We start from the raw sequence: 21,749 nt of genomic DNA on the forward strand, positions 1-21,749 counted from the left end.
TATGCTTATGAAGGTATGGGAGGGACACATACAATGCAATTAGAAAACAATACCAGCAAATTAGGCTGCATATTCTTACATGAACATTTGGAATTTGGAAGTAATCTTGTGTCCTTTAGTTGGTGCTAAAGGAAAGATCAGGGGTTGTAGTCTGTGTTTTTATATTGTGTAACAGATTTGCCGTCTGTGGGGTCGCACAGAGTCGGACACGACTGAAGTGACTTAGCCGCAGCAACAGATTCAAAGAGAGGAAAGGATTTAAAAGTACATGGTCCGGAAAGTGATGAGATACGTTTAAGAGGAGGAAACCCTTTTACTCTTAAAGTCTCTGACTGGGCCTGAAAATTAGACTTAGGAAGGCAGATTAACAGGAGAAAAGCAGGCACATTCATTTAACGTAAGTTTTATGAGACATGAAAGCGCTCTGAAGAAAATGACAACCCAAATAAATGGTTAAGCCTGAGCAAAGAAATGGTTAAACCTCTAGGTTTGATGAAGAGTGGAGAATCATGGAAACCCATGTAAGACAAAGGGTGTGCAATAAGGGAGGCAAACTGGGGGAAAGGGCAAGGACTTCCTGTTTGGAGTCCCCTGGGTGTCCCTCAATCTTCGCAAATAGGATGGTCCTTTCTGACCCACACAGGAAGGGCATCTCTCTGACCCACACAGGAAGGGCATCTCTCTCGTGAGAGTGTTCTGACCCACTCCAGGGGAGATGAGGGAGGTCAGAGAGTCCTTCCAGCTCCTGCTGTTTCTGTGACCTGCTTCCAGGGAAGGGATTTATGACAACTGAGTTCTTTGGGGAGGCCCTGCTTTTAGGCAGTTGATGATTTCAGGAACTCAAATGCCTTTAGCTCAAAATAAATCTGATGTCAAAGTGGCTTATTTCCGAGTGTCATATCCTAATTCTCTTCAAGCTTCACATCTTTCCCATGAATGATTTAACCGCTGAGTGTATCTCTTTATCCTTTTTTTTCTCTCTTGCTGGCTTTTTCTCCTTGGTTTCTTCCTTTTAATAAATCTGCCCTGACTCTAGTTTCTAGTAAATGAGTGGATGGAGAAGGGTGGACGGTGGTGAAGACAAAATAAAATTGTGTGGAGAGAGAAATACATCCACACTGCTTGCAGGTCCCCACAGTACCTTTCTCATATCTCTCGGTATCACTGAAAGATGATTTACGAAGACTGTTCCTGGTCAGTTATGACGCATTCATGGGTGAAATGGAAAAAATAATGTAATAACATTTCCTAGAGCTAAATATATTCAATTTAAAGAACTGCCCTTTATTTTGAGATTATAAAAAATTCTCTCAAGTTAAAACTGTCCCTTTGTTTAATGAAATGGTAGTATTTGTAGAAGAAAGGTTGTTTGCTTTGTTTTTTATATCTCCTTTGGGGAAAGCAATTAGATGGAAATTCTGTTTTGGTTTCCCAGATATATTTTTTATTCTAATTTAACTATTTTATGAAACACAACCATATTGGAAGCCAGCTAATAGAAAGTAAAAGAAATAAAAAGTAAGGCAGTTTCTCTCAACGTTCAAGTTAAGATGCACACCTGGGAACTGCCAGACACTGTGATTCTAAGTGTATAGAGAAAACGGATTTAAGACTATAAATCTTTATGCAGAAAGCCTGAAAAAAGTGATGAGACAGACATGGGGAGAAAAAGAAAGAGATCCAGAGGTCATCACACTTCTGATTTGTTGTCTCTAAGTCTAGCTCTTCTCTTGATTTTCCTTACATGAAATAATGCTTTCCTTTTTTATTTCAATGAGATAGTTCGTGTTGGCTTCAGTCACTTGCAAGCAAGAGTGTTTCCAGGTAAAGGAGTTTCTGGAAAGGGCAATCTCCAGCTTCTTTGGAAGGGCCCTTGAACATTTTCTTTCGAGAGCAATGCCCAAGGGCTTGACTTGGTTATGGTAGTGCAAGTCTCAGAGGAGGCTTCCATGATGCTGCCTCTCCAGCTCTAGGCAGAATCTCTACCGCCTTTGTCAAAATTTCTGGGGTCTCTCGGTTTCCTGGTGCATGTTTTATGTTAGGATAAACCTTTAATGTCTAGCACTCCCTCAATCAGATGGGCAGCGCTGGGGTCTCTCCTCAGCCCCAGTGAAGCAGCTTCCTCTGTTTATTCTGTTTGCTTTACACAGCCTTCTGCTGTGGGGCTGAGATACAATTTAATGTGCATTTGTTACTGTGATATAAAACAATCTAGGAAATCCTAGAATTGCCAAGTGAAAAGGAATGTGCTGCTGCTGCTGCTGCTGCTAAGTCGCTTCAGTCGTGTCCGACTCTGTGTGACCCCATAGACGGCAGCCCACCAGGTTCCCCCGTCCCTGGGATTCTCCAGGTAAGAACACTGGAGTGGGTTGCCATTTCCTTCTCCAATGCATGAAAGTGAAAAGTGAAAGTGAAGTTTCTCAGTCGTGTCCGACTCTTCGCGACCCCATGGACTGCACCCCACTCCAGTACTCTTGCCTGGAGAATCCCATGGACGGAGGAAAAGGAGTGTATGAGCATTTAATTTTCAAAAGCTGTAGGTACAGAAACAAGGTGGTTGGGGGCTTATATGACTATATTTTCAGCACATTATTTTCATATACTTCATATCTTGGGAACTCTTTATTAAAATAGGCATAGTATTTATTTCCTTTTTTTTTTTTTGCCTTGCCTTTCTCTTCTACTGATGTATAATTTTCATACCTCTATTGTTTTAAGGGCAATTAAATAATAAACCTTCCTTAAGTCAGATTAGGAAATTTATTGTAAATTTTTGTATCTTTATCTTCATAAAGAGAACAATGTTTTTTGCAGCAAAAATTAATAATATTAGCATGGTTATTATCCATAGTTTAATAACTAATTTTTAAAGCACTTTAAATCTGTATATACATGCAGATAATTGATATGCTAATTTTAGAACAATTCAAACTTATCTTCTGAAGTTATCACTTGACAACAAACTGGTAATTATGTATGCACTGTAGTAATAATTAAAATTTAAAATTTTCAGTTACTCTCATTGACTATACCTTGAGTTGAATAATTAGTGTTGTACCAATATGAGTTTACACAACATAAAAATCTTAGGGTTTTCTTCACAAATAAATCCTAATTATTAGAGATTTTTTTTCTGAATTATTTAACGTCACAACAGAATCCATGCCCAATGCGTACCATCAAGCCAACAGTTATGGCTAGTGGTGAGTTATCTTGTCTTTGGAAAGATGAATTCTCCATTGCCAGGACACCATTTAAGAATAGCTTGTAGGAAGATGCAACAGGGAATGTAATCTTTAAACACAGCCTAGAATATTAGCTCTGAAAAGTCAGGAAGGAAATCTTTCGAGTGAAAGTCCTGGGGTGAACTGCTGAAACACACTGTCCCTGAAGACTGAGGCAGAACTAGATGCAAGTTGGGGAAATCATAGTTCTAGGTTCCTCTTCTAGAAGAACATTCATTTGATATACAATATAGTTTTTGTCCCTGATGCAAAGTTTCTTGAGATTCTTTGAATCTTCTGGGTACATTCCAGCTTACTATCATCTTTCACAACTTTACAGGACCTTGAAGGAGACAAACGGGGACTATGGAAAGTGCTGGCAATGATCTCTTTTATAATAGATCAAGGTGTTGGTTACAGGATTGTTCAATTTGCAAAAGTTCATTAGGCTATAATCTTAGGATTGGGATGCTTATCTCTGCATACAGTGGGCTTCCAAGGTGGCACAGTAGTTAAGAATCTGCATGCCAGTGCAGGGGACACAAGAGACATGGATTTGATCCCTGGGTCAGGAAGATCCCCTGGAAAATGGAATGGCAACCCATTCTAATATTCTTGCCTGGAAAAATTCCATGAACAGAGGAGCCTGGTGGGCTACCATCAGTCCATGAGGTTGCAAAGAGTTGGACACTATGGAGCACACATGCATACTCTGCAAGTTCAGTTCAGTTGCTCAGTCGTGTCTGACCCTTTGCGACCCCATGATCGCAGCACGCGAGGCCTCCCTGTCCATCACCAACTCCCGGAGTTCACTCAGACTCATGTCCATCAAGTGAGTGATGCCATCCAGCCATCTCATCCTTGGTCGTCCCCTTCTCCTCCTGCTCCCAATCCCTCCCAGCATCAGGGTCTTTTCCAATGAGTCAACTCTTCTCATGAGGTGGTCAAAGTACTGGAGCTTCAGCTTTAGCATCATTCCTTCCAAAGAAATTCCAGGACTGATCTCCTTCAGAATGGACTGGTTGGATCTCCTTGCAGTCCAAGGGGCTCTCAAGAGTCTCCTCCAACACTCTGCATACTGTATGTTTAAATACACTTTTACTTAAAAATGAAAAAAAAAATCTTAAAGGATATATTTAATTTACTCCCATAAATCATTAGAAGGGGGAGTAATTGAGAGATAAAAAGGAAAAGGCAAAAATAAAAAATAAAAATTAGAAAGTAAGAGAGGCACTATTATTCTAAATTACCACACGGCATATGACTACCTGCAAGAGTTCACATTCTTCCAACACCTGTGGTGTGCCAGGAAGATGCTCTGTGCTCCACATATAACACCTCATTTAGTTCCCCCCAAAACTTGATGAGTTAAGCATTATCATCTCCATCTTACTGATGAAAAAAATGTAAAGTTCAGCAAAGATATATGATTCTAGGGTCTCAAATCTGGTCACTGCAGGACCTAGGATTCTGTTTGGAGATAGGCTCCTTCTCCCTACATACAAGGCTTTTTGGTAATCATAGGAGGTCCCTCTTCTCAGGCATCAGAAATGCTGGCATCTGCCTGCCATTGTAAGGGTGAGGAATGAGGTATGGGTAGAAAGGCATAGAATGAATATCATGAAATCTCAAGGGGATTAATGCCCATTACTTCCTTTGAGGTGGAAATCCATCATCGCAGTGTGGAGAGGCACTGCTGTTAAATTCTCTGCAAACAGCCATCTGTCTGAGATCTCCCTGGAGTGGCTGCCATCCAGGACGACTGTGTTGCTGCAGTCTTTGAGTGGTTGGAGAGCTGTAATGTCTATGTTAATATCTGGGAAATAGCAGCAGCAGCCAGACCACTCCAATGGAACAATTCAAATTGGGGTAAGTTTGATTGAGCAAAAACAGTCATGCTGACTGTGTGATGAAGAGGCAGAATTGGTAACAGTGACAAGCCCTGCAGTCAGCAGCTGCAGATTTTATGTGAAGGGCAGACTGATCTGGAAAATGGGAATGGTTGACTGCCAACAACAGTTTGGGGAGTTTTGTTCTGTACACCCCCTGTCCTTTTATACCACTCATCATATGTAGACACTTAGGAAATAAAACATACTTACCGTATCACAAATTGCAGATGAGCATATGTAGATACTAGTGCTGGGAGCAGATAGAAGATAGAACTAGTGTTCATTGCAAAAATCTAAACAGGGCTTTAGCTACTACATCCAGAAGGTCATAACTCCTGGTGTTCCTAGTAGTGAAGTCGCTCAGTTGTATCTGACTCTTTGCGTCCCCATGGACTGTAGCCTACCAGGCTTCTCCATCCATGGGATTTTCCAGACAAGGGTACTGGAGTGGGTTGCTGTTTCCTTCTCTAGGGGATCTTCCCAACGCAGAAATCAAACCCTGGTCTCCCGCATTGCAGGCAGATGCTTTACCCTCTGAGCTACCAGGGAAGCCCTGGTGTTCCTAGTAGCCCTTTAAGAATAACATGGACTTGACCACAGTTAGACTTCCATAGTAGAACATGTTGTAGTTGTTGTTTATTTGCTAAGTCATGTGTGACTCTTTTGCGACCCCATGAACTATAGCCTGCCAGGCTCCTCTCACCATGGGATTTCCCAGGCAAGACTTGTGAAGTGGGTTGTCAGTTCCTTCTCTGGGGAATCTTCCCAACCTAGGGATCGAACCCATGTCTCCTCTTGGCAGGTGGATTCTTTATCACTGAGTCACCTGGGAAGCCTCATAGTAAAACATAAATCATCTGTTAAGTCAGAAAATACTTGAGTATCTGTTGGGTATAAAGCTTGGAGTGATAAGGTATTTAGGGGAATAAAAGAGAGAGGTCCTATGACTTGTGCCAGTAAATGAGTACAACATGCAATGAGGACCACAGGAGTACATGGTCTCTCTTCTGGAAAACAGTTTATCTTCTGGGTAAGATCAACTATATTTTCAAGAATGTGAAAGAGGCTAGGACTGGGAATACTTTAGATTTATGACCCTTATATAACTTCTCAGAGTTACACTTTCTGTATCCCACTGAGAAAAATTTTCTCCTTGTATACAAGATAGTCATTTGTAGGTGGTCCTTTGTAAATCTCCCCAGGGCAGTCTGGCAAAAATAGAATGAAATTTTTTTTTTTAAGAAAGTCATCATTCAGAGCCATGAAAGATTCTGATGTCCTCTATTAGAAGCACAGGAAAGGCTGGTAAAAGTCAGATTTCCCACGAAAGGGCACTATGAATCAAGTCTTTCATAAACATCAATAACTCCTTGAATCATTTTGTCTGCTGATTTGCAATATGAAATCATCACTATACTGTCAATCTAGCTGTAGTTAAACACTTGGCTCTGTAGGAGTGCCATTTGAAGTTTGTGGAATCTTTCATATAAAACTCTTTAGAAGAAAAAATAAACACATTCCATTTTATTAGCATTTAATTGCACAAGATAAACAAATAAAAATCAAATGCCTACCTCTAAATCACACCTGTCATTTTTCATGAACCCACACGGTTCTTTCTTTAGCTCTTTCTGGCTAATAAACTCTTCTTATAGTAATAATAACAACTACTATTTAGTACATGCTTCCTGTGGGCCAAGAATTAGAGATACTTTATTACATGTTATTTAACTACATAGGACTTCCCTGAGCCCTGGTGGCTCAGATGGTAAAGCGTCTGTCTACAATGTGGGAGACCCAGGTTCGAGCCCTGGGTTGGGAAGATCCCCTGGAGAAGGAAATGGCAATCCACTCCAGTACTATTGCCTGGAAAATCCCATAGACAGAGGAGCCTGGTAGGCTACAGTCTATGGGGTCGCAGAGTCAGAGATGACTGAGCGACTTCACTTTCACTTTCTAACTACATTCTCAGTTCCTATTAATCATAGTATTATGAAGATTTTTCTTTTTTTTTTTAATTATTTAATTTTATTTATTTTTTATTTTACTTTACAATTCTGTATTGGTTTTGCCATACATTGACATGGAAATCCATTTTCTATGGATTTCTGTGGATTTTTCTAGAAAACTATTTTGAAAAGATGGTTAATGAACACATAGGCCAAACTTAGATTTCCAAATGAGGGTATCAGTTGCTAAGAATCATTGAGTAACTAGCCTGTAATCTTTCTGATTTATAGTTGCAAAGTATGACTTAAACATGATTCAAAAAGCACAGACAAAAAATACAAAGCATAAAGAAGAAAATTAAGATAATCTGTTCTTTGGAAAATGTTATGCACAAAACTGAAAGGAAGGTCACAGCTTAAAAGGAGATATATTCAGCATTTAAAATTTTTATCTAGAATATACTAGGAATTCCTTTAAATCAATGACAATGCCACAGATTCCAATAGAAGTCATAGAAGTATGACTTAGTTGGTAAAGTATTTAGGAAAGGAAAGATGCAGAAAGAGAAGCCCAATGGATAATAAACATATAAAATGATGTTTAAACTTATTAGTAAGGAGGGAAACTCAAATTAAAACAATGAGATGCCATTTTGTATCAATCTGATTGGCAAAAACTTGAAAGGAATGACTGTCAGGTTGCTGAGGATGTGGGAACACTTGTGCACTGTTGATAGGAGTGTAAACTGGGTTAGTTTTTCTGGAAAAGTTATTGCTTCAGAGAAGCAGTTATAAGACTGCTCTGTGACCTTGGTTACACAGAAGAACTTAACTATGTGAAACTCCTTTATTTAAAAAGTCACAGAGAGACAGCTACTTGTATTTTGTGGGAAATATTTTCTTACAACAGGGAAATGAGGCCATTTTATCAGTAGCTTTAAACCTTTTACTAGAAATTTAAGTTAGTAAAAAAAATTGAAAAAAATTTTCAGATATCGTCATTTATTCAGTCTTCTATTCCCAGAAGCCAAACACTGATGTCCACTATTGTGCCTTGAGTGTATTTGATACCAACAGTTTTGGATGAATAGAAAAATTAAGAAAAAATGTTTTTTTAAAAGTCCTAATTACTCAAAGTATACATATAGCTATATGGCTAATTTTAAAAATCATAAGCTAAAAGAAAAAACACAACAAAAATGTAGACTATATCACAAACCTTACTCATTTAAAGAACAGATAAACCTAAAACCCTACTACATATTTTACACGTCAATTATCAAGCATAATAGAGTCCGAAGTAGGAGCAGTTTAAGTAAAGGAATTAGTAACAAAAGAGTCTGTATAGTCAAAGCTATGATATTTTCAGTACTCAAGTACAGATGTGGGAGTTGGACCATAAAAAAGGTTGTGTGCTGAAGAATTGATGGTTTTGAACTGTGGTGCTGGAGAATATTCTTGAGAATCTCCTGGACAGCAAGGAGATCAAACCAGTCCATGCTAAAGGAAATCAACATGAATATTTACTGGAAGGACTGATGCTGAAGCTGAAGCTCCAATAATTTGGCCGCCTGATGTGAACAGCAGACTCACTGGAAGAAAACTCTGATGCTGGGGAAGACTGAAGGCAGTAGGAGAAAGAGGTGATAGAGGATGAGGTGTTTGGATGGCATCATTGACTCAAGGGACATGAGTTTGAGCAAACTCCAGGAGAGAGTGAAGGACAGGGAAGACTGATGTGCTGCTGTTTATGGGGTTACAAAGAATTGGACACAACTGAACGACTGAACAACAACAACAAAGGGGAAATACATAGCTTTAGAATACTTGTCCTGACCATGTGCCACAAGATTAACCCAGTTCTTTGCACTTGTGATCCAATAAGCAAATAAAACTCCCTCTATTTATAGCCTATTAATAACAAAGGCAGAACTTAGAGCTAAGTTGCAAGACATTCAGCTCCTAATCTTACCCTCTTTCTATATTGTATATTTGTATACTAAATATTTCCAAAATTCATTCATGCTATAAAGATCATTAAAACTCAATTTGAAAACGTTTACTATGTAGCAATTGTGTGGGAAAAATGGATTGTCCTAGGTTTTCAAGGAGAATATAGCTAGAAGGGTAAGCCAAATAAAACTTGGTTAAGTTAGGTGTAGTTCCATTTGAAAAAACAAATGCTAAAACAATAATGAAACTTCACCAAGTCTTTGATGCAATGTAAACTTATACTAATATTGTTGAATAGTATAGCACTCAGCAGAATTTCTGAAAGAATATCATTTACCTAGCTGTCTACTCAAAGTCCTGGCAACTACTCCCTCCAAAATGTATCTTCTTGAACTCTCTAAACATTCCAGCCCTTTTCTCTCATACCGTCTTCTTTAATTTTGTGTTTGTTTAGTTATCCTCTTCATAATATAGTCACTTCTATGCTCATTTTGATATCTGCAGCTCTCAGTTCACTTTGGTTCAGTCACTCAGTCTTGTTTGACTCTTTACAACCCCATGAACCACAGCACGCCAGGCCTCCCTGTCCATCACCAACTCCCAGAGTCCACCGAAATTCATGTCCATTGAGTCGGTAATACCATCCAACTATCTCATCCTCTGTCGTCCCCTTCTCCTCCTGCCCTTAATCTTTCCCAGCATCAGGGTCTTTTCCAATGAGTCAGCTCTTTGCAGCAGGTGGCCAAAGTATTGGCGTTTCAGCTTCAACACCAGTTCTTCCAATGAATATTCAGGACTGACTGCCTTTGGGATGGACTGGTTGAATCTGCTCGCAGTCCAAGGGACTCTCAAGAGTCTTCTCCAACACCACAGTTCAAAACCATCAATTCTTCTGCACTCAGCTTTCTTTATAGTCCAACTCTCACATCTGTACATGACTACTGGACCATAGTCATGACTATGACTATGTCATAGCCTTGACTAGATGGACCTTTGATGGCAAAGTAATGTCTCTGCTTTTTAATATGATGTCTAGGTCATGGCTGCAATCACCATCTGCAGTGATTTTGGAGCCCCCCAAAATAAAGTCTCCACTGTTTCCATGGTTTCCCCATCTATTTGCCATGAAGTGATGGGACCGGATGCCATGACCTTAGTTTTCTGAATGTTGAGCTTTAAGCCAACTTTTTGCTCTCCACTCTCAGTTTCCTCAAGAGGCTCTTTAGTTCTGCTTCACTTTCTGCCATAAAGATGGTGTCATCTGCATATCTGAGGTTATTGATATTTTTCCCAGTAATCTTAATTCCAGCTTGTGCTTCATCCAGCTCAGCGTTTCTCATTTTGTTCTCTGCATATAAGTTAAAGAAGCAAGGTGACAATATACAGCCTTGACGTACTCCTTTTCCTATTTGGAACTAATCGTTGTTCCATGTCCAGTTCTAACTTGCTTCCTCACCTGCATACAGGTTTCTCAAGAGGCAGGTCAGGTGGTCTGGTATTCAGTCTCCCTCAGAATTTTCCACAGTTTGTGGTGATCCACACAGTCAAAGACTTTGGCATATTCAATAAAGAAGAAATAGATGTTTTTCTGGAACTGCTTGCTGTTTTGATGATCCAGTGAATGTTGGCAGTTTGATCTCTGGTTCCTCTGCCTTTTCTATAACCATCTTGAATATCTGGAAGTTCACAGTTCATGTATTGTTGAAGCCTGACTTGGAGAATTTTGAGCATCACTTTATTAGCATGTGAGATGAGTGCAATTGTGTGGTAGCTTGAGCATTCTTTGGCATTGCCTTTCTTTGGAACTGGAATGAAAACTGACTTTTTCCAGTCTTGAAGCCACTTCTGAGTTTTCCCAATTTGCTGGCATATTGAGTGCAGCACTTTCACAGTATCATCTTTTAGGATTTGAAATAGCTCAACTGGTATTCCATCACCTCCACTAGCTTTGTTCATAGTGATGCTTCCTAAGGCCTGCTTGACTTCCTATTCCAGGATGTCTGGCTCTAGGTGAGTGATCACACCATCATGATTATCTGGGTTGTGAAGACCTTTTTTGTTCAGTTCTTCTGTGTATGCTTGCCACCTCTCTTAATATCATCTGCTTCTGTTATTTCCATACCATTTCTGTCCTTTATTGAACCCATCTTTTTGTGAAATGTTCCCTTGGTATCTCTCATTTTCTTGAAGAGATCTCTAGATTTTCCCATTCTGTTGTTTTCCTCCTACACTGTTGGTGGGAATGTAAATTTGTGCATCACGATGGTAAAAAATATGAAGGTTCCCTAAAAAACTAAAAACAATGTTGCCATATGATCGAGCAATCTCACTTCTGGGCATATATCCAAAGAAAACTCAAAAAAAATTCATTAAAAAATGCTTGTACCCCAGTGTTCACAGCAGCACTATTTACAATAGTTAAGACATGAAGGACTCTAAATATCTATTGACAGAGGAATGATGAAGAAGGTGTGGTGCATATGTACAATGTAATGTTACTCATTATAGTAAAGAATAAAATACTGTCATTTGCAGTAACATGGATGGACCTAGAGATTGTCATGCTCAGTAAAATAAACCAGAGGAAGAAAGACAAATACCATATGATATCACTTATATGTGGACACTAAAATGTGATACAAATAAACGTAGTTACAAAACAGAAAGAGACTCACAGACATAGACAACAAACTTATGGTTACCAAAGTGACAATGGGGGTCAAAAAGAATGCTGGAGTAGCAATGCTAACTTCTCTGAGGTAGACGATTTCAGAACAATAGAGATTATCAAGAATTAAGGATATTACAGTTGAAGGACCTGCTGTCTGTCTAAAATCATGACAGTTTTTCCCACTCACATTATCCCATTTATTCCTCACAAAAATATAATGGTCGGGAAGCATTTACTCTTTGACTATAAGGAAATTAATAAAATGCAAAAATAGCATTGCATTGGTTTCATTTTATTAAATTAATTTCATTAAAACAGGTAACAAAAAACTATCCCTTGAAAACTGTAAATAGGAACTCACTGCATCATTATGGGCTTTGCTCATCTAATATCATACTGATTATTGTCATATAAGCCTGTTTAAAACTGCTGCTCTCAGTTAGGCAAGACACCAAGGAAGACGTGTGGTCAGCAGAACCTTTCAGGTCAGCCTGTTGCCTCGTGTGGTCTGTGGTTGGTTACCTTGTCTCATATGTGCCCGATGCTCTTGTGTCTGTGTCTCGTGTAATCTTGGTGGCAATTTTGACTGCTTCCCAGTGTCTCACAGCTCTGCCACATGGCTTGATGTTGTGTTTGGTATGTGCTTAGCACATTTCACCTGCCTGCCAAGTTTGCATTTGCTCCACTTAATGCAGCTCCTGCCTTGATATCCTGCTACCATTTATCATTCACAAACATCTCACCCTGCAGAGTAGAGCTGGAGCGAGCGTGGCTTCCGTGTTGCTGGGCTGGCTGGAATCCAGGGTCTTGTTGCCAGTGTTATGCAATTCCATTTAATAATAGAAAGGGCTGATGGTGTGGCTGGTGAGACTGCCTGAGAAATCCACATGCTAGCAAATCTGCATCCCATTATCACTGCCCTGAACTTCAGTGTTTCAGGCCACTGACTTCATTCATGGTTGCATGGTCCTTTGGAGAGCCAACTGTATACATTCTCCATTTAAAAAGTAGATAATGTGTTATTTGGTCTGATGTGAGAAATGGCATGATTTTTTAAAAATATCATTACAGTAAAGATAGTCAATGTCATTCATTTTTAAGTATTGTCAATTCATTAACATAAGCAAGGAATTAAAATATTACTTTTATAATGTAAATATTATTCTTTAACAAATTGTCAATCAACTAAAGAAACTTAAAGCCCAGATTGTACTTAAAAACAAAATAAAAGAAGCATGCAGATAATATAGCGAGGATATTCATGCCATAGGCCTCCTCTACACTTCCTGGCTTTGCAGATTTATTTTATGCATATTAGTTATATGTAACATACTCTTAGGTAGTGATTTTTGTATGTCAAATAGACTTTTAAGCACTTTACAAATATGACAAGATTTAATGCTCACAACATCTGTATGAATTAGATACTATTATTATCCTTATTTTATTGATTAATAAACTGAGACACAAGAAGCTTAAGTTGCAGAAAATGGAAGGACTGAGAATCCACTGAGGCAGAGCTACTGTATTATCTCAGATGATAACCTTGTCTTTTATCATCTCACCCACAAGAGTATATTCCCAGTGCTAAATTTCAGTATTACTTCTAGCCAAACTCCTCATTCTGTGGAAATGTATTTTATATTCTCTAACAAAAAATGGAAGGACACTGTGGATGTTTACTGATTGCAGAGAAACTTGACGTGATACAAACAGTTCAGTTTTGGCTCCAAACTAACAAGTAAGTGGGGTGGTGAAGTTTAGCCCATTGTTCAGAGAAACTAAATGTGATTTACAGCATTAAAAGGAACAATATGATGAGAATTATGTTTTCCACCTGCACACTGATTAGGACCCTTTGGATAAATGGAAAACAACAGCAACAGTGTCAAATGAGTAAGGCAGCCTAGTGTGGGCAAAAGATGACAGACTGGGTACCCCAAGTGGAAGTTCTAGTCTCTCTGATGTCCTGGAATAATTGAGTTATTTTAAGTGTTAGAAGAAAAAGACTCCTCAGAGTGCCTTCAACAGCAAGGAGATCAAACTAGTCAATCCCAAAGGAAATCAACCCTGAATATTCATTGGGAAGACTGATGCTGAAACTTAATCTCCAATACTTTGGTCACCTGATGAGAAGAGCCGACTCACTGAAAAAGACCCTGATCCTGGGAAGGATTGAAGGGAGGAGGAGAAGGAGGTGACAGAGGATGGGATGGTTGGATGGCATCACTAATGGACATGAGTTTGAGCAAACTCCAGTAGACAGTGAAGGACAGGGAAAAGTGGTGTGCTGCAGTCCACAGGGCCTCAAAGAGTCAGACATGACTGAAAGACTGAACAACAACAACTAAAAGGTGTTAGAATATAAGCGTGTAGTTTCTGGAGTCAAAGCAAGTCACCAAACTAGCTTCCCCCACTACTTCCCTTTGAGAAACAGGCGCATAGCTTGTCACTTTATGTGATTTTTTTTGACCATCAGCATTGTTCAAGGGTCAACCATGCATCTAGACCATGCCATCTCACAAAATCCTATTTATAAACAAGCACAGATGAGAAAATAGGAAACAGAACTACTTAGATATTAGCTAACGTTGATAGTGAAGGGTGAACTTCATTTTGTAGTGTGTTTACTTAGAATAATTAAGTTTTTCAAGGCCAGTATGTCACTAATGCTATTTTACATGTTTTAGCGCCTTTTGCTTCCTCTGAAGTAAACATGTGAAAACAGTAATTAAATAGCCATAGGAGAAGTCTAAAACAGTGGTTTTGGGCATATTAATCAGATGGTAATTTCAACAATAAACAAGTACCCTTGACAGTGTGATGAAACATAACTGAAGAATGGTGCTGTGAGGACTGGGATTGTAATAGGTTGAAAGAAAAAGTATTAGTGCAAAAAAAGTCAGGGCAGAGATGATACCTGATGTTAATGCCTCCAGTAGTAATAAAAATATATTGAATGAATTTTATGGCACAAATACATTTGCAAATATGGAAAATTACATTTCTTTTTCAAAGAATGTTATGAGGCATGAACCTCCTAAAGGATAATAACTAAAATAAGGTAATAATGAGAGATTGTGGCAGTCAGTGTGAATCTGAAGAATGTAATCCTCACTGGGTTTTAACTCATTTAATTTCTGTGAACAAGTCATGGAGCTTTACTGCCCTACTGAATTGTCAGGTTTTGGTCAAAACTGATTTTTTAAAAAATCTATTGTCTAGTTGTCCTGTGGCCAGTTGGGCACATCTTACTCATTGAACCAAGCTGATTCATTGAATGTCAGCCGTTGTAACTTCACTTGGTTCTCAACTCATTCACCATATTGAGAAGGAACTTACCTATATCCTTTGCTCTTCTTGTGATGTGAGACATGTACTTTACCTCAAATATATTCCCATTAGAAGATTCCCAGTAGTAAGCCACTTCTACAACTTACTGTAGGAATAGTCTTCGAATCATGTAAGCACATATTAAAAATAAAGTTTAATGCCAATGTCTACCATCTTTCTTATAGAAGTTCTATTCAGAATGCTCCTGCATGTGCTATATAACTTAGGGAATATTCTAAGTTTGCCCACTGGTTTATTAAAAAAAAATTTTTTTTTTTTCTTCCAAAAACAGCTACTACAAAGAGTTAAATTCTTTTGCTTTGGAAAAAAATTTACTGTTCTGAGTCTAGAGCTGTCTTAAATTTCTTTTGTTTCCGGGTGTTCAGGTGACCTTTCATAACCCCTATGTATTCTTAAAGTGGTCTCCTTTCTTGTTGTTTATAAATCTTAAAGAATTAAAGAAACATACTCCAGCTCTTTTAATCCCTTTCCTTCTGTACCCACAATAGCCAATGATGCTTGATTATTTTGTGTTTTAAATGGTTCTTTAGTTATTTGTGTGTGTAACCCTCGAGGCAAGGAACATGTGGTATTTTCCTTGTATGTGCTCCACACAACCTATCATAGTCCTGAGCATCAAAAATTGCTCATCGGATGTAAACATAATTCACTTAGTGAGCTCTAGTTTCCTTTGAAGTTGTTTCACATAGTACAAGATTCCTAGGGCATGAGAAAACAAGTGGACTCCCTGAAAAGCCAGTCATTTGGGAAGGAGTTACCCAGTCTTCAGTGCCAGTAACCTCATAATTTTACCTTCAGTTCCAGGATATAATTTTTTTTTTTAACCTCGAAAGGGGTTATCTTATGGAAAGGGCTGTCCAAGATTCCTCAGTTTCTTTCTGTAATTCCAAAAGCCTTTTCATTGGCTCCAAGTGATTTTTCCCCCTTGAGAATGAAGCATTCAAAGGTATCGGGTAAGAAAGATAACACTCAGTAGGTTAGTGCAGCTATTGGAGCTCAGTCCTTGCACAGGATGAAATATGCATACCTGAAAAAATGAGAAAAGCAGTGGGGTGAGTTGCAGGACTGACAAGCGCAGCCAGGGTTTCTGGCCATGAGGGTGCAGTGTGTTTGAAATCATTTGTGTTCACAGAGCCTTTGTAACAGGCCTGTGACTGCCTGTGCTTAGGAAGATAAGGAACATTAAGAGGTAACCATTTTCTGCTTAAGAATGTGGGAAACTCCAGTAAAATAGGCAGGACCTTCGTGTTGCCACAACGGTAGCCGAAAAGTTTGTTGAAGATGAGTTACTGATAAGCCGAGAATAGAAATAAGGCCAATCCTCGGATGTTCCAACCACTTTCCTGAAAATGATCTTTCTGAGGTCAGTATTCACAGTTCTCACAAGTCAAAGGGATTTTTCTCTGTCCTAATTCTCCTTGACTTTCCATAGCAGTTGACTCCAGCTCCCCACTATTTGTGATAGGCTCTAATTTGACATCCAGCCTGCTGCATTCTTCTGTCCTCTTTCTTTTTTGCCTACTCTTTTCTTTTCAGAGAAAAGATGCAGGAGGCTAAAAAAGGCTGAATGTCCACTGTGGATCTACTTCTGATTAGGTCTGTGTATGGTGATGGGAAAGATGGGGAGGGAGGTCTATTATTCCTTGGAGAGGTCAAGGACACCCTTCAAAAGAAACTCTGAGCAAGTGACACCCAACTCCATACAGGAGGAGTGAGGAATGGAAGTTAGGTGGGAAAATATGAGCAGATTCTAGCCTCCTCTGCAAGGGGCCTCCTGTGACCCTGAAAGAGGATGTTGGTGAAGTAAAGGATAAGAGAACCAACACCCGTGACACACACAGTAGGTCAGCTTTGTGCTGGCAACATATTCATGCCTTATAAAAGAATAATTGATCAGCTACATCAAAGTTGGAAACTTCTGCTCATTGAAGGGCACCTCTGAGGAAAATGAATAGGTAATCCACAGTGCAGCCTTCCCTGGTGACTCGGTGGGATCCTCCATCTGCCAATGTAAGAGAAATGGGTTTGATCCATGAGTCTGGATGATCCCCTGGAGAAGGAAATGGGAACCCACTCCAGGATTCTTGCCTGAGAAATCCCATAAACAGAGGAACCTGGTAGGCTATAGTCCATGGGGTCCCAAAGAGTCAGACACAACTTAGTGACTAAACAAGAACAGAGAATCCACATTGTGGGAAAACAGATTTGCAGAATATGTACCTGAGATGTCACTGTCTCCTTTTATCTCAGAAAAATTCTTTAGGAAGAAGTTATGATTTCCCCTTTACTAGAAGATGAAAAAAATCAGAAAATTTCAACTTTTTTGATAAATTTTATTAAAATTTTCAAATATCAATAAAGTTGAAAGAACTTTACAGCAAGCACTCCTAAATCTACCATTAAATTCAGTCATTGACATTTATATACTTACTTTACTCCATATTTATCCATCTATTATCCTTCTATCCATAAGTCTCTTAGTTTTTGATGCAATTCAAAGTAAATTTCAGGTATCAATCAGTACATTTCTGATACTTCAGATGCTTTAATATGCATATATAACCTGAATTCAATATTTTCCTCATAGCTTTTTTTTTCCTGTTGATACAAAGCACAGACAGAGATGCACAAATCTTAAATGTTTTTTTAACAAAATTTTCACAAATGCAAACAGACTGTGTTACACTGACAGCATGCTTCATCACAGTCATTGCCCAATCCAAAGTACAATCACTGATTTTTTTGTTTTCAGAATAGGTTTGCTTGTTTAGAAATTCTTGTGAAAATAAAGTGAAAGTGAAAGTGAAGTCATGTACGACTCTTTGCGACACCTTGGACTTGTAGCCCACCAAGCTCCTCCGTCCATGGGATTTTCCAGGCAAGAATACTGGAGTGGGTTGCCATTTCCTTCTCCAGGAGATCTTCCTGACCCAGGGATTGAACCCAGGTCTCCTGCATTGTAGGCAGACACTTTACTGTCTGAGCCACTAGGGAGCCACCAAGAAATTTGTGTAGATGGAGTCAAAGAGTATGCATTTTGCCTATAAGGCTTCTTTTATTCAGCATAATTATATTGAGAACTGTCTGTGTTTTTGGCATATTAGTATTTTTCTCACCTTGAATAGTATTTCATTCTATTATTATTATACTGTATTCTGTTTACTTACTCTTCAATTAATGGACACTTAGGTTGCTTGAAGTTTGAAGTCATCATCAATAAAGCTTCCATGAATATCGTTGGACAAATCTTTTTATGAATATAAATTCTTATCTTTTTTGTATAAATACAAAGGAATAGAATTTCTGTGAGTTATTTCTCCAAGTGACTACCATTTTCTGTAAAAATAATATATGTTAGTTATAACTGTTCCACAATCTTACCAGTACTGGTGTGCTCGGACTTTAATATTATTATTCATTTTTGTAGTGTTTGTAGTAATTTTAATGATTATTTCCTGGATAATAATGATCTTGACTGCTTTGGGGGTGCTTTTGTTTTTTCAGCTTTGTATGTGCTTATTGGCTGTTTTTTATCTTTTTTAGTGAGAAGTCTGTTCAAATATTTTCCCCACTTACTAACTGGTTGTTGGACTTTTTAGCATTAGAATGTAGAATTATGTATATTTTACATAGTTTTTCTTTATCAGGTATACATTTCACAGATACTTTTCCCACTTTGCCTATTCATTTTCTTAAAAGTATCTATCTTTTGATGAGCAGAAATTTAAAATTTTGATGTATTTCAATTTATCAGTTTTTAAATACTAATTTCTATCTTCTAAGAAACTTTTGTTTAGCTCCAAGTCCTATAGATATTTTGTATTTTTCTTTTTGTATTTTCTATTTTTCTATAAAAGCATTAATGTTTGGATGTCACAATTGGGTGAATGTTCAAATTAATTTTTGTATATGATGTAAAGTAGTTTTTGAATTTTATTTTTTTCCATGTGGGTATCTAACTTTCTAGTACCCTTGGCTGAAAAGACTTTTCTTTCTCTATTGTATTGCTTTGGTTCTTCTCAAAGACTTTTACATAAATTACTCAAGATTTCTTAGGCCAAGGAACAAAAGCCAAAAATCACATTTGACTGAATAAATTGATTTATGTTCTTTCCCAAAACATATATGCCTAATGAAAAATAATGCTAATAAAAATAATCAAAAGTTAATAGTCACTGTGCTGTTTCTTAGCATAGGCTGTTCCACTTAATTTTCAAATCCACTCTATTAAATAAGGAGAAGGAAATGGCAACCCACTCCAGTACTCTTGCCTGGAAAATTGCATGGATGTGGGAGCCTGGAAGGCTACAGTCCATGGGGTTGCAAAGAGTCAGACACGACTGAGCGACTCCACTTTCTTTCCTTCTATAGTTCCTTTTGGAGAAGGAAATGGCAACCCACTCCAGTGTTCTTGCCTGGAGAAGCCCATGGACAGAGGGGCCTGGTGGGCTACAATCTATGGGGTTGCAAAGAGTCAGATGAGACTAAGCAATACTAACACACACACTATTAAATAAACATTTTTTATGATGCTTGCTTAGAAGTCAGGAAGCAAACTTACAGTGGTAGAATAATTTGTTAAAGTCACACAACTCCTAAGTAACAAAACCAAAGCTTAATCCAGGTCCAGTTGAATCTCTAAATTGCATTCCTAAGCAGTGTGCTGTATCATCCTGAAATGAAGATCAATATTGCTAATCATACATTTCATATGTGAGAAATGACTTAACATTAGGTAGGACTGCTTCTGCTACCTAGCAAAAAGTCATCTGTGAACCTGCATAATACCTGGAAAAAAGCTGGAATTTCAAACCAGCATTTTAAAAAATAGTATCATGATGGCTTTAATGACTTACATTTTCATGCTTTATATTTTACTTATAGAGTTTAAATAAATCTACTTGCAAATATGATTTTAAAATAGTGTCACTTCAGTTCAGTTCAGTCGCTCAGTCGTGTCCGACTCTGCGACCCCATGAATCGCAGCACGCCAAGCCTCCCTGTCCATCACCAACTCCCGGAGTTCACTCAGACTCACGTCCATCAAGTCGGTGATGCCATCCAACCATCTCATCCTCTGTCATCCCCTTCCCTTCCTGCCCCCAATCCCTCCCAGCATCAGAGTCTTTTCCAATGAGTCAACTCTTCGCATGAGGTGGCCAAAGTATTGGAGTTTCAGCTTCAGCATCAGTCCTTCCAATGAACACCCAGGACTGATCTCCTTTAGAATGGACTGGTTGGATCTCCTTGCAGTCCAACTAAAATAATGTAACAGAGGGTAAAAATGGAATGTTGAGATTTTTTTTTCTTTGTTGAAACAAAGCAAGCCATTCAGTGCTCTGAAATAATTTCTGTAACAAGAGTTCTGATCTCAAATCAGACTTTCTTAGTTTCAGGAACTCTGAAGAAAGGCACTATGATTTAGAGTACTGCTAGGGTAAAAGCTATTTGTTTGGAGACTATTTGGTGATTATAGTCTTAGTGTTTCAACAATGACCTAAAGAAAAAGGTATTATCTCAATATGTGTGAGATTTATTGCAAGCATATTACTAAGAACTGTAACTACTATTTTGCAAAAACATGAAAAATTGAGGCTCTACACAATATTTTCTTAAATATAATTCAGCGGTGACTTGAAATTGCTTTTATACATATAAAGATGACAATAGAATTTCCTCAAATGGACTCTAATACAGCAGTTTCATTCTTTAAATAATAATGGAAAACTGAACATTGGCAGAATAACATATTTACCCCTGTTTCATTAAGAGCAGGCACCAATGCCTCTAACAGAAGCAAATAGATTTAAAAAAAACAAAAAACATAAAACTATTTTCCTTTGTTTGTGTGAATGTTTATGCATCCTGGAGCTCTACTTTAGTGCATAGGAAATGGGGCTGTGCAGTATTTCTGGGCTCTGCTAATGATCTAGCTGCAATCTCCCCAGTGTAACACTTGTTAGACTCTAGTTACCTCCTGTTTCTGTGTTTGAGCCCATAATTTGAGTTCAACAGGCTCATGCTTTTCTATGTTTACATGGAAAAAAGAAAACAATTTCAGTGCAAACTTCTAAGTATCTCTTTCTTCAAGACTGTATCTTAGAAAATACAGATTTATATCTCTCATATCTTCCATGCTGCCAACATTTTAAAATCAAGGTGAGAATTTTTAAAAATTGCTAAATAATTATATATTTATAAAGTATCAGAGGGTGGATTCCACTGCTAAGCAAAAAAATTGCTTTCTTATTTCTTAGTTTTATTTAGTGTTGTGTCACTTATCCAACAAAGTTTACAAGAGCTAATAGTGAATATCTATGAAAATTGTATAGTATACTTAAAATAGTTTTTGAAAGATTTGGGAGACTTCCCTGGCAATCCAGTGGTTAAAATTCCATGCTTCCAGTGCAGGGGTTGCAGGTTTGATCCCTGGTCAGGAAACTAAGATCCCACATTATGAGCCACATGGCCAAAAAACAAACAACAATCCACTTTGAGTATAAACAGAAATTGTTAAGAGAAGTTATTAATGAATTTTTAATGATAATAGTGATTATTTAATTAATTAATGATTAATTAATGACAAATAGGTGGAATTTATAGAGTTTTAAATATTTCTATCTTCACGCTGAAAGAAATATTAGATAAATAGAAATGTAAAAAAAACTATAAAATGTCATTAGATGAGAAATTCTTATATTTTTCT

Source organism: Oryx dammah, unplaced genomic scaffold (genome assembly GCF_014754425.2).
Source record: "Oryx dammah isolate SB20612 unplaced genomic scaffold, SCBI_Odam_1.1 HiC_scaffold_2, whole genome shotgun sequence".
NCBI lineage: Eukaryota > Metazoa > Chordata > Mammalia > Artiodactyla > Bovidae > Oryx > Oryx dammah.